The sequence below is a fragment of the Haliotis rubra genome, unplaced genomic scaffold, assembly GCF_003918875.1.
Source record: "Haliotis rubra isolate DU_JTF1 unplaced genomic scaffold, ASM391887v1 Scf323, whole genome shotgun sequence".
NCBI classification, from domain to species: Eukaryota; Metazoa; Mollusca; class Gastropoda; order Lepetellida; family Haliotidae; genus Haliotis; species Haliotis rubra.
In genome coordinates, this window is record NW_025766995.1 from 1152714 (window position 1) to 1164174 (window position 11461).

The following is an 11461-nucleotide window of genomic DNA, read 5'->3' on the forward strand; positions in this document are numbered from 1 at the left end:
CTTGTAGGATCGGGATGCTGCGATACAACACAGCATGGAGATGAGACTGAAGAACGGTGACATCTGCATGATCTGAGTTCCGAAATTATAAACAGACTTTCGATGTGTGCTATATCAGTGTAATATTGCTTTGATAAGACAAAGGTTTTTTTGTCCTGTGAACATGCATAACATCAATAAATGGTTGATGTTGGATTGCTGTCATATCACTGTAAACACAATCAGTGACTGGACAGTAAGCAGTAAACACCATCGCATAGTGACTCGTAAGAGACAGAGCTTGACAAATTAAGACAAGCACAAATAAGAACAAAATAATGAGTACAGACATTGATAAAGCAGTAAGTACAGACCACAATCAGACAATGATCAAAGCAAAAAGCCAAATCTAGTTTGTTTCGGCCTCAATTTGTTAACCACCATTGCGTTTATCTATTGGTGCTATCACCCGTTATCTCCAATCTGCGACCCGTGAAGGTCCGGGTTAGAATATTGATTTTCAGTAACCCATGCTTGTCGTAAGAGGCAACAAACGAGATCGGGTGGTCAGACTTGGTTGACACATGTCATCGGTTCCCAATTGCGCAGATCGATGCTAATGTTATTGGTCACTGGATTGTCTGATCCAGACTCGGTTATTTACAGGTCACCGCAATATAGCCTGAATATTGCGGAGTGCAGCGTAAAACTAAACTCACTCACATTTTGTGAAGCAAAATTGATTTAATTCATAAATTAGTATATGTATTTTGATTGTTAGAATGAATATATAACTGTTGATTGTTAGTGGCAATGTCTTCAAAGGGGGTTTAAGTTGCGTAACATGATCGTCCCTTTGAGAGGTTTTTTCATACTACATATTTCCAGCCGCAAGTTATGTGTCCTTTTTATGTTTGGCGTAAATATTCAGAACAATCACCAACGCCAGAAGGGATGGTGTAAATCCAGCAGCGGTACATGAAGATGTGCCGATCTACCGTCAGTTGTTGGCGATCTATAGCCTGTTTTTCATATTGTATTGTCCCAAAATAGTCACATAATTTTTAGGTTAATAGCTGGTTTTAATATCTCAAATTCTGATATTTGACTTATGTTACTCTCTTTTGTCGACAGATATTACATACTAAAATATTATTAATTGTTAACTTGTTATCTGTCTTAGTCACAATGTGGCTGAAATATCGCCAAAGTGACTTAACACCTTAACACATTTACTCTGATATACATCACTGCGTGAGACCAAAGCGCTTGTCAATATGTTTTCTTCTTCACGGGATTCATTTCTACTTCAGCTTCATGGGTTGTAGTTGGCTCAATGTCAACACTAAAAGCTTTTTGATCGATCACACTTACGTTCCGTTCCTGTAGACATAAGGGAGGGATCTCAGAATTCTCAGATTCACCATTAAATGGAGTAGTATCAAGAAAAGTAATTATTTCAGTTTTTTAAATTGAGTGAATGAGTTAAAATTGAAAGTCACATCGGCATTATTTCAGCCATATCGTGACTAATAGAGTTGAATATATGAAAATAGAATTAGCCACTATAACAGATATCACAGATAAAGACGTAAAACTAGCAATTTACCATACAACAATAATTATGCATGCAACAATACAATATAAAAATGGGCTATAGATCACCAACAACTAAAAGGTAGATCACTATACTAGGGACGATTGGGACATACAAAACCTTACTGTCAACTCAAATAGGTGTAACCGATAGTTTGCTTAGTTTCTTGTTGTGAGCCACTTCTTTCGCATAAGATCTCTGATATAACATTTAATAATGTAGGGAATGAGAAGTGGTATCACAGACTTGCTTGCTCCTTTGTTCCAGCATCAGCCACCGTCTTCCCAGAAATTCCTACATGACTGGGTAACCAACAAATTACGATAACATTTGGGCCAGTAGAAAAAAACCTGTTACGCCACATCAGTTACTGATTCAACAATAGCAGGGTGGGGGACACCAGAAATGGGCAACACACATTGCACCCACTTGGCTACTACACCGCTCTTAACGTCAAGGGAAATCTCCCTAATGTACTGCAGTATCACTGCATATACTGAATCTTTGGTCAGAATACCTGTGTGGTTCGGTGGACAAAGGAGCAGAAGGTGAATGGTTCCATTTTCAATGTCGACACATAAATTGCATATCAAATAAGTATGGTGAGCTCACGCCATTGCTGTTCTTCTTGATCTTATTCATCGCTCAATCAAAATAATTTTTAACCAAAATGTTAGCTTAATGTTATCACTGTCATTATTTTGCCTCACACATAATGCCGTTTTGTGATTGGCTGAGCGCTCTTCTATCATTTTCAATGTATCCCACTTACAAGCGAGTAACATTTACTATGTACCCGCTCGGAATGCCGAACTCATTTGGTACTTTGTAGTAGTATTCATTAGCTCGAATAGCATTGAATCACGTATGATGTACGGAAATTACCGATGTTTTGCGAATGCAAATCGATGGTAGGAGATAACTCTAGATTGTTTTCTTGTCTTGTTGTCTGCTACTTCATACTATGATCCGATAACCGTGCTTCAAACAGTTCAAAATTACCATTCAGGTGTTCGGTAAGATAAATTTATACGTTGTTCACTGGTCCCTTTATGTTCAAACAACGAAAACAAACATCGAGAGTACATCAGCCCATGTCCCCCTCGAGACCAGTGAACAACTTACAATATACCAAACATATTATTTGAGTCGGATAGATCCCTTGAATTTTATCATTTCGGAAGTACAAGCAATAAGCCTGTGCTTTGTTTTTCCTGATGATATCTACTTCATCGCGTGCACTACATTCAACTCATGTTTTTAATCATGCAGGTTTTTTTCCCTTTCATCATTACAAATATGTTATGAGCGCTTTTAAGGTTTATACGGCTGAGTTGATATGATAATTGTGTGTTTTGGACAAAGGATTGCGTTCAGCTTGAAGTCGTGTTTCCAATGGATCACATACATCATTCATCACTTAAGCATATGGGTACAGTGTAGTCGCATTAGACACAACAGTGTTATTACCACACTAATTGAAGCCTGAAGGTAAAGTTGGTGTCAGTAGGTGTGGCAAGTTATGCCTCCGTTGATCACAGGGCTTTTGTTTTATGCGTTATATTTTTGGTTAATTCACAAATCGATATATTGTTGTAGCAAACTTAATCTTTCGTCAGAACCATTAGCATCACATTTCCCACAGTCCATATTTACTATAGTTCATGGCGATATACAATTATTTGTGTCACGTTTGGATTCAAAAGTTGAATATAAAAGCTAACTGGGAATAAGTGAAAGAAGTTTTAAAGAACTAGGACCTCGAGTCAATATTGCAGCCGTAAAGCAATGAAAACAAGGTAATCAATAGAGAATACTGCACGAGGTCTCATTACATACGAATTATACGAAACGAGTGTCCTTCCTGTGGTATCTGACAGATAACATACGAAGATCACGAGTTTCGTATAATCGTATGTATGAACTTCGAGAAGTCAATTATTATTATTACCTACGTCTTATGCATTAAATTGACAAAATAGCGTATTTCTGTTAATATTTTGGTTTCAAAGCGAAACCGGTTTCATAAAGAGGTTGCGGAAGAGTTTTGAACTGTAGTACAAAATTTGCACGACGTCACTGTAATGACGTCACTGCCTTATTAACCGACGTCACGATGCATGTCAGTTGTCATCGCCTCCTACAGCCTCCTACAGTATACCCCGTTTCTTGGTTTGCAGTTGCTTCATTTGGCTAACATCACTGGGTGGAAACATTGCGTTTACGTTTTCGACAGGTATAATGTCTCAGTTCGACTCACAATTAAACAGCGACACGGCAACGTTCGCGATGTTTATTCCCACAATGCATTTAAGTAGTATTCACGTGTTTGTTATGAATGAAAAATGGTTACGTCAGAATGTGACCTAACTGAGAGGTCATCGGTTATCCAATCAAATCGTTAGAATCTCAGGTCAAGTCGTTACGACACAGGTCAACGCGATACGACACTCGTGTGACGTACGAGATTAGTATGCAACTACCCATACGTTGACCACGTTGGTAATATTACTAATAAATTTAAATAGCTCTCGACGAAGGTCAGTAGAGCCAACTAGACTATCACAGATATATACTTAAAACTAGTAGTGAGTGAGTGAGTGAGTTAAAATGTATTGTCGGCAATATTTCAGCCATATCATGACGAGAACAATTAATTTTATACATAGCAATTAATGGTAAAAGGTAAAAACCTGTCAACGAAGGACAGTAAAAAAAACTAGATTATCACAAATTCGAATTTAAAACTAGTAATTAAATCTAAAACAGTTTAACTATAGATGACAATACAAGGTAAAAACAGGCTATATATTGCCAACAGATGAAGGTAGATCACCAAACAACTCACAGGTGAGGGGCGTCTTAAACAAATGTAGATAAGATCCTTGAAAGTCGTGATATTCGGTTCAGAGGAATTTCTCAAATGTAATGTTCCAACACTTGAACATGTTTAATCATTCCGATCCTACTTCAGGGATTTGAAGAAAAAGACGCTACAACCATCCCCCTGTATGGTCCAAAAGGTGTCCTGCGAAAGAAAACAACATAATTAACATAATTGGCTGGAGCAAAGGACAGGCGTGGAAGAGTTGTTTTCTTTGTTACATTGTAACATCCAGCATATATATACTTCCCCTTTTCATGTTCCATTATGCTTGACAACGGTACAAGAATATGTATCGAAACGTCGCCATCAAAGAAAAAAAAGTTGTTGTCCATAAAGTTTGTTCTATACTGAGTCAAAAAGAATCTTCACAAAATGTAATTTGAAAAATAATGAATACTTTTCTCTGATGATACATCTATGTTTCCGAAATGGGATCCCTATCTTTCGACGTAAGCAAAACCCACTCAAACCCATCCATTCGTCGTGCAAATGAGGTTAGTGCCAAATCAGGTTTTGCACGTGCATTCCATCACGTGATCTTCGCATCGAAGTTTTCTTCATATGCACGTGTTTGCATTGGCCTCAGAATTGAAAAACACTTTTAAACCACAGTTTTAACGGTACTTTGAAATGCCACAGTTGTCAAATGTGCAACGTGAATGTGCCGTTGGCATGGTGCAACCAGAGGAAGATCAGTTATTGACGTTGCAAGAGCAATGGGATGCAGCCGTCGTACTGTGTATGACTTGCGAGGTCGTCTACAACAAACTGGCACCACTTCTGATCGCCCAAGGTCGGGTCGTCCACGTGTGACGTCACGAGCAGAAGACCGTCAAACCGTCCTACGTCACCTACGTGACAGATTTCTGCAAACTACACGAACCAGGGCTGGGAATGTTTAGAGGTCGACGTCGTGAACGGTATGCCCAATGTTGTGTACAAGAAGTCGACAGATTCGGGTGCGGAAGTTGCATGGTATGGGGTGCTTTCTGTGGGAACAACCGTTCCCGACTTCTGGTCATCCCTGGAAACCTCACAGCTGCAGCTTACCGCGACCAGGTGCTCACCCCTGAACTCGTTCCTGTAATGGCGGCTCATGGCCCAGGTCTGCAGTTCAGTATGATAATGCTCGGCCGCATACCGCGATGTTGACACGATATTTCCTTCAAAACGCTGGAATCAACGTCATAGACTGGCTATCGAGGTCCCCTGACCTTAATCCAGTAGAGCACGTTTGGGATGCACTTGGGAGAAGGCTTCGTGGTCTTAGGAACCAACCTCAGAATTTGCAGGAACTTGGCGCTGCCTTGCAAGAGCAATGGCGCAGAATCCTCAACCACGTGTTCACAAGCATCAGGCAGTCGATGAGGAGACGGTGTTTGTCAGTGGTGAATGCGCGGGGCAGCCATACACGATATTGAACTGGAGAAATTTCGCATTTTTATTCTTGTGTATCGAGTACATCACACAGATCTCAGCAATGAAATAATAACAGATTTAACCATTTTACAATCTCTTGTTCTTTATAGTGCCATGAAGAAAGATTGTGAAGTTTCTTTATTGACTCAGTATATATTGTACTTCCCAACTTCTCAAATGCCACTCAAAGAAGTTACTGTACTCATTGTCTCGGTGCCTGATGCTCATGTGCATAGAATAGTCAAGCGGTTTAGACAGAAGCGGCTATGAAACAGGTGATTTGAGTCAATGAGTACTGATCTATCTACACAGGCGCCATGGCAATTTGTACTTTAGACCAGGTGCGTTGCTGTAAGTGCTTATTGCTTTACCATAAGATTTGCTATCTCGTGCATATTCGCGTGTTTCTCGTATCTCAGACTGTGTAACTATAATTAGAAAAATGCTCATCTGAAGTTACAAGCTGTAGTGGTGATTATAATGTCTTGTCCAAAGGGGCGTGTTGCTCTTAGAAACAGCGTAAGAAAGATAGATATATATATATATATATATATATATATATATCCTAGTACTATATAAAAGGAAAGGGATGTAACGACGAAACCACCCCCTCCTCCATCAAAGTTACATTTCTCCATTTAAAATATTCCAAGGCCCTGCCTAAGGTGACGCCTACGGATCAAAGCAATATAATTTCCTACAAAATGATCTATAAATTGTCACAATCGGATCATTATGTCAACAGTTGTATGCCACGTCTCATCCAAAACAGCTTCCTCCGCACTCCACGCAAAAATCATTGATCAGGCCAAGAGAGCGAAAACTCACCTTTTAAATATGTTTATTGATTCCAGGCACGTTGACAGCACCTATGTAGGGGACTAGATTTGATCGGCAGCGGTATGCATAGTTCCGACCGATCGCCCGTCAACCAATCAGATCGCGTCTTTTCCGTCACCGCGGGATAGCTTGTTGCTAAGGCGCCATTAGGTCCCCAAGCTTTCGGTTGTCAGGACATTTGACCCTGCAAAGTAGCTTGCCGTTTTTAGTGATAATGGGGAAACGCTGTGCATGGGGACTTGCGATTCTGATGAGGGATATCCTGAGAGGCTTGGGAATGCACTTTTCATTCCTTTTCCAAAACTCAAGTTCCGTTTGGAAACGTGTTTGCGATGGATTCGGGCTTGTGGAAGACCCATCATCAGCTGAATAACAACATCAACAAACACAAAATATGTGTGTTCAAAGGTACATTTAATTATTGATTCATTAACCTGTGAAATAATTGTCAAAGGGGAAGATTTCAGTGAGGTTATCTGTCTACTGGAATTATATATATCACGTATACTGGAATTATCTATTATGATACGTGCATACAATAGATCTAGTGCATATCTTAGCCGACTGCGTAGTGTAAATATTTATTATTTTTTTATATTAGATTTTTTATATTTTTTTATCATAATCATAACCTGTAGTGAAGTAATACTAAACTCAGTAGGACACTTCACAATGACTTTATATAATCAATAAAGAAAAATGCCCAAATTGTCAGATTATTGGTACTGCCAGCAGATATTGTGATTTTATATTATCAAAATCAATTTTTGACTTTGCTCACTTCAAATATATGTGATTAGTGTTAGAATTTCTGAGGAATTTGATAATCAATGTCCTGTTTTGACAGCATTTCAAGACCAACAGCAGAGTTCCCATACCCTATTGCTATTGGGGGAAATGTGACCCCAACCCGGCCACCACCAAAAGAGAGGATCCGTCTGGATACCTGTGTGATTCATCTCCAAAGGTATATTTTTTTTAAAAAGAATGATACCTCTGATTCATCTCTAAGGTATATTTTTTTTTTAAAAAGAATTATATGTAACAGTTTAACATTTCAAGAATACAATGCCTATTAATAGTTGTTTTGATGTTTTTGTGCTCATACTACCAACTTTACTATAATTATTTTAAAAGATTTAATGTTAATGTGACAAACATCAGTATGTAAGAAACAACACAACAAAAGAATAGTACCTCATCTATTTTTATTTTGTCCTCACTTGTCAGTGTATGGTGACTTTATTTAATCCCAAAATTTGGACAATGAAGAGAAAAATTATCAACTTATTCCATGCATCCCCAAAACATATAACCATGTTATTATAAAACAAGAGCGATAACAACATATAAATATAAAGCATAAAAATAACAACTCAAAACTTAATTATAAGTACACCTGAAAATGGTTGACCTCAAAGTTGTGAAATTATGATAAATTATTAAATAATTTGATGCATGTAAAACGATTGATCTGTAACAAATTATACAGAAACAAGTGTGATAACAAAATATACCTGTAAATAAAACTAACAAATCTAAAATAACAAAACAAGAAGATTAAACCATTGTGTAATCTGTCCAAAATAAATGAGATCTATACATGGAGGTGAATATATAGAAAATATATGAGTATATAGAAAATATATGAATATAAAGAAAATATATGAATATAAAGAAAATTATATCAAAGTAAAGTGACAACTGGCTATAAGGGTAAATTACTTACTCATGAATTTACCTTATTTAGATTTACAAAAAATATGGATTTTTACAATATTGCCACATGTTTACTACAAATAACTATTTTTCTAAAAAAATGTTATTTCAGACAACTGTTTCAAACAAACAGAGAAATATCCCCAGGAAGGTGTCTGTTGAAGAGAGAATCAAAGGTACACAGACCGATGAATCATGTGGAATTATAACATGGAAAAGCTCAGTTGGGGGCAGTCAATTATGGCATAAGGCAAAATTTTAATTGCATATTCAGTTGAAGCTGATAGTATTAGCAAATCAAAACCATTAGGCCATTATAATCAATTTAAAACATTTTTGAAGTTATATAGCTAATTTCAAAGTCTTTCATAACAAGATGGAGACATTGTTTTTCCTGAAATAGGATAGTGAACAACGAATATCCAAAAGCACTTGATAGTTAACACCATCAATTATTGTACAATTTACATGTCAAGAAATGGTATGTTCTTTAAAGAATGCTTTTCTAGCATACATGTCATGTATTCAATGTCTGGGAAAATACGCTCAATGTACGCTCTCTTTTTTGGTGTCAACCACATATTCATAGAACTCAGCCCCGGTTAACATTAACTGTGCCTGAATTTGGGCATAGTGAGCATGTCTTTTGGATAGTTTGAGAATGGCAATTTCCTCCTTCTGCAAAAATAAATTTGTTATCTTTTCTCATGCTTCTTCAAGTGTAAAGTGTCAAGCTGAGTTCGGGCATTTAATTTCAATAATTCTGTTCTCCTTTTTTCACAACAATATATCTTGCCATCAGGAGTGGCTCCAAAGGAAGCTGAAATTGTTGTTGATTACTAGTCCACTCTCATGTAGATGGTTTGAGATTTTGTGTTCTAAATATCTTTTCTTGGCCTGTACTTCAATGTTCTTCCCATAGGAAAGAGATACTGAATGCATAGAAGTCTTGGGAAATAGACTGTTGAGGAAAGATAGTGTAGATTTCTTCTTTCTGTTCATAACCTTTCCGAGGTTGGAAGCTGTAAGACGATTAGATCTTAGATCTTTTCAGGATCTGTAAGTTGATACTGGGCATTAAGATCTTCATACCCAGGATCGAGTTGTACAGGTGACACTTTCGGAAGGCGTGATGGGCGCACGTAGTTGATACTGCACGTGATTTCATCTGAAAATAAGAAATTAAATCATTAGAAATAATAACTTTAAGCCCGGACATATTATTTTATATATTTCATTCCAAATTACAAATTAGCCTGTTATTTTCCAGTCATCCTCCACTTGAGCAACACCAGACAGTCCAAATTCAGGATCTGAGATCCTAGGTAGAAGATCAAGGGCAACAGATCAAGGATATGAAGAAAATTTTAAAGGAAAAAGACAAGGGAATTGTAAAGTTGAGGGAGGAACTTAAGAAATGTCAAAGATTTAATGTGACCAGTGTCTTGGTGAGATCAGGGAAACTAAAGGGCCTGTTTAAATACTACACAGGCATTACTTATGTCAGGTTTCTTGCCATATTCAGTTATTGGCCTTCCTTCTGCCAGGTGATCAGGCATCATGTTTGAATTATGAAAAAGGTCATCGTGACATTAGAAATTTATCTACTAAAGATTGCTTGTTCCTGACTATGTCGACTGTGCCACAGTTTTGGATTAAAGACCTCGCTATGCGTTTTGGACTGTCATTGCAATCCAGGTGGTGTAATATTCAATACCTGGATTGAACACATGAACTTGAAAATGGGCCAGTAAAAGTATATGGCCACATAAAAGTACTATCCTTCAAATTATGCCTGCAAAATTTAGAAAGAATATCCTTCATCCATGATGATTATTGATGGGACAGAACTGAAGACTCAAGTACCCTGTGCTTTAGGGTTACAGTCTCAGCTATACAGTGACTATAAGTCAAAGTACTACCTTAAAGTGTCGTGTATGTTTTGCCCCTTGTGGTTCATTGACATTTGTTTCTGAATTGTTTACAGGTTCAATTTCAGATAAAGCTTTAACTGATCAATCAGGATTTTATGATGCTGTACGAGGCAGGTACAAGAATAGATCGATGTTGTTGCATCCTGTGATGTGAATGTGATACTAGTCTCTATGAAATAAACATAATTTCATTTCCATGAAATGTTAGTCTTGTTACTGCAAAAATGATGTACTGATTGTTATGTTTTGACTGTTTTGAAGAACAGGATCCATGTCCCAATAGATTAAAACATTACCTGATATGACAAGACTGATCCCAAGCTAGACGTCTCCGAGCAGAGTGTTTAGTCACCGGGGTGCATCTGTCTGTAGCACATACTGCAGTGGGGTAATATGTGGAAGTCTGCAACAATATTCATCTACATTATATTCATTTGACACACAGTTTCTGAAAATTAAAAATATATCCTTAGTTCAATGCGTATATACACTTTATAGACCATTAGGACCAACTTTAAACCTGCACCTGTTTTAGTGATTATGTGCAAAACAGTTTTCACCAATTACAATACAAAAGTGACAAAAGTATCCATACCTGGTGTCACTGAACTTGACAAATGATTGGCTTCCTATTTCTAGACTGGGCAAGAGGTTGAGCCACAATCACTTGGTTGATAGGCACTGGGATGATCTTGTTGCCCTGTGAATCTGCCACTGTTGCTGGAGGCTGGTGCAACTCTGTTTTTCATGAATGTGCGTGAAATTGTGAGGCTTCAATCCCTGAAGTGTCTTCTTACAAGGTCAATGATGTGGGAACATCTTTCACCAAATCTAAACAAAAATGAATTCAAGTGAAGGAAATCTAAAAGATTTTTATAAAAATGAAATACCATTGTATCAAGAAAAACATCTAACCCAAAATCATGATACTTATTTTTAAGTGTATCAAAATGAACATAAATGATATAGGTGAAATCACAAATAATCTAAATTCGATTTTCAGTAGATTCTAACTTGTAATTTATTAAAGTCTTTACTTATAATTAATAGTACATTCTGTGCTAGGCATGGTGTTTCATTAATAAG

The 11461-nt window shown here is 37.3% G+C and overlaps 1 long non-coding RNA gene across 1 annotated transcript; it reads right to left on the minus strand.

Moving 5' to 3' along the window:
- Positions 1–9583: 9583 nt before the first annotated feature.
- LOC124283867 lies at positions 9584–11095 on the minus strand. The gene is made up of 3 exons (XR_006900422.1): positions 10971–11095; positions 10672–10778; positions 9584–9609 (listed from the first exon to the last, which is right to left on the minus strand). It is a non-coding gene; the product is annotated as an uncharacterized LOC124283867 (long non-coding RNA).
- Between the last annotated feature and the right edge of the window lie 366 nt (positions 11096–11461).